The following is a 3,057-nucleotide window of genomic DNA, read 5'->3' on the forward strand; positions in this document are numbered from 1 at the left end:
CTATGATTGGTGTAAAGCCCGCCTCAACGACTATGATTGGTGTAAAGCCCGCCTCCACGGTTGTGATTGGTGTAAAGCCCACCTCCACGGTTGTGATTGGTGTAAAGCCCGCCTCAACGACTATGATTGGTGTAAAGCCCGCTTCCACGATTGTGATTGGTGCCTCGATTTGGAAACATTGGAAATGGGCTTGAATGGGCTCTTGGCGGGTTCGACTCCGACCTGCGAGCCTTTACTGCATGTCATTCCCCCTCTCTCTTCCCCTTCATGTCTTCGTCTGTCCTATTAAAATAAAGGCCTAAAAAGGCCCCAAAAATAATAATAAAAAAAAAACGTAACTGTTGTCGTCACATATCACTCACTGTTTTGGTGCCTAAACTTCACCCTAATCTCCGGCCAAACCACCGGCAGCTCGCGGTGCTGTGTACCCAGCTCACAGTCACCTATACTCGGGTTACTCAACTACCAACGGCTGCTGATTCTGACGGAGCTCTGTAGCTGGGGTCAGGGCACTTATCATCAGATAATACATAAATACACTCAGAAAGCTTAAAGACAAAACTTACAGCTAAAGAAGTCCGACTACAGTCATTAGATCTGAGATAAGTCATTAAGTTACATTCATTGGGCTCAGATGCTGCACCTAAACCTCATAAAGACCCTGCTAGTCATAATAAATAATACATAATATATAATCCCAAGAACAATCTGTTGACTGGTTACTGATTTACGTAGCGTGCAGCTGAAGCAGCTGAAGCAGCTGATGGACTTTGCTCGTCCTCTCGTTAAGTTACTGATTCTCTCAGCTGTTTATGAGACAGACAGCAGCTTCCACACCAGAGTCCATTCAGGATTTAACTGTTTATATGCAGCACATTCCTTCTAGGTTTCCAAAACCTTGACTGACGGGCAGCATCCAATCACAGCTCTCCGTTTGGGCCGTCCAGACTACAAAGCAACTTTGAGTTTTAGAACCAAAACTGGTTCCTAATTGTTCAAGTTTTCATGGATGATGTTTCTCTAAAATACAGAATTCTTATATAATGATAATAATCTAATAATCTCTTTTTTGCTCAAAGTATTCAACTTCCTTTCTCAAAATACTCTCAAAATAGTCTCAAAATCTCAAACATTTTATTTGAAAATATTCTGAAAAAAATCTGAAAATATTCAACTTTTTCTCTCAAATATTATACTTTTTGTTACGCACGTTTGTCGTTTGTTTCAGATAACTCATTTAAACTCTGCAGAGAGAATCCCTCAGAGTCTGCTATTGAGGTCAAAGTTCATGTATCACTGACCAACCGATGACCTACCGAAGTGCAAGTCTTCAGTTGTGATGTCATGAATGATGTCATTGACTGTGTTCCTTTGTGTTGTGTTCCAGATAAAGCCGTCAGTGTTTCCCCTCAGTGTGCTCGTCCCCCCGCCCGTCTGCCCTCCATCTCCTTCGTCACCGCTCAGCCTTTCTCCTCCCCCTCCTCCCCCCCCCCCCCCTCCCCGTGGCACGCCCCCCCTCCTCGGCCCCCCCTCCCCTCAGAGGGCTGACGGAGACGCTGCTGCAGGACTTTGAGGAGAGACGAGTCAAAGAGAAGCTGGATGAGAGCGCAGTAAGTCTTCAACACAGACTCTTATTTTGAAGGTTCTAGGTGCAGCAAGTCTTTAACACTGAGGCTCTTATTTTGAAGGTTATTGTGCTTCCTGTCAACATTAATTTGTTTGTTTTTCTGTTTTCAGTACGCAGGGATTCAGCTGGTCGACGACGTGAATAATGAGGTACAACCCAACTTCATTTACTGCACCAGAGCAGGGGGAATGAGAGGGGGAAACACCAGAGCAGGGGGAATGAGAGGGGAAACACCAGAGCAGGGGGGAATGAGAGGGGGAACACCAGAGCAAGGGGTGATGAGGGGAAACACCAGAGCAGGGGAATGAGAGGGGAGACACCAGAGCAGGGGGAATGAGAGGAGACACCAGAGCAGGGGGAATGAGAGGAGGAAACACCAGAGCAGGAGGAATGAGAGGGGAGACACCAGAGCAAGGGTGATGAGAGGAGGAAACACCAGAGCAGGGGGAATGAGAGGGGAGACACCAGAGCAGGGGGAATGAGAGGGGAGACACCAGAGCAGGGGAATGGAGGAGGGAAACACCAGAGCAGGGGGAATGAGAGGGAGACACCAGAGCAGGGGAATGAGAGGGGGAAACACCAGAGCAGGGGGAATGAGAGGGAGACACCAGAGCAGGGGGAATGAGAGGGGAAACACCAGAGCAGGAGGAATGAGAGGGGACACCAGAGCAGGGGAATGAGAGGAGGAAACACCAGAGCAGGGGGAATGAGAGGGGAGACACCAGAGCAGGGGGAATGAGAGGGGGAAACACCAGAGCAGGAGGAATGAGAGGGGAGACACCAGAGCAGGGGAATGAGGGGAAACACCAGAGCAGGAGGAATGAGAGGGGACACCAGAGCAGGGGGGAATGAGAGGAGGAAACACCAGACAGGGGAATGAGAGGGGAGACACCAGAGCAGGGGGAATGAGAGACATTAATGTCTGTTTTCCTGTTTTCAGGTCATTGAGTCGACTCGAGTGACTCGACATAAAAACAAACGTGCTCTGCAGTGGGAGGCCGGAGAGTTCGCCAACCAGGCGGACCGCTGAGACCTGATCCTGGTTCTGGTCCTGGTTCTGGTTCTGGTTCTGGTTCTGGTTCTGGTTCTGGTCCTGGTCCTGGTCCAGATCCTGGTCCTGGTCCTCGTTCTGGTTCTGGTCCTGGTCCTGGTCCTGGTCCTGATCCTGGTCCTGGTTCTGGTTCTGGTCCTGGTCCTGGTCCTGGTCCTGATCCTGGTCCTGGTCCTGGTCCTGGTCCTGGTTCTGGTCCTGGTCCTGGTTCTGGTTCTGGTCCAGTTTGTCTCTTCCCTAACAGAACTTTTCTCTGATTGTTTCTCCCTCAGCTGAGATTAAAATGGTTTTACTAAAGTGGAACACTCCGAATGAACGGCTGCTCCTGATTGGTCCCCTCTCCTCGTCCAATCAGCTGCCAGCGACAGCAGAAACAGAG

At 49.5% G+C, this 3,057-nt stretch overlaps 1 long non-coding RNA gene across 1 annotated transcript; it reads left to right on the forward strand.

The window, feature by feature from the left end:
• Positions 1–1,525: 1,525 nt before the first annotated feature.
• LOC114551456 (uncharacterized) lies at positions 1,526–2,683 on the forward strand. The gene is made up of 3 exons (XR_003691894.1): positions 1,526–1,610; positions 1,738–1,776; positions 2,568–2,683. It is a non-coding gene; the product is annotated as an uncharacterized LOC114551456 (long non-coding RNA).
• Positions 2,684–3,057: the final 374 nt, after the last annotated feature.

The sequence above is a fragment of the Perca flavescens genome, unplaced genomic scaffold (assembly GCF_004354835.1).
Source record: "Perca flavescens isolate YP-PL-M2 unplaced genomic scaffold, PFLA_1.0 EPR50_1.1_unplaced_scaf_1, whole genome shotgun sequence".
Classification (NCBI taxonomy): Eukaryota; Metazoa; Chordata; class Actinopteri; order Perciformes; family Percidae; genus Perca; species Perca flavescens.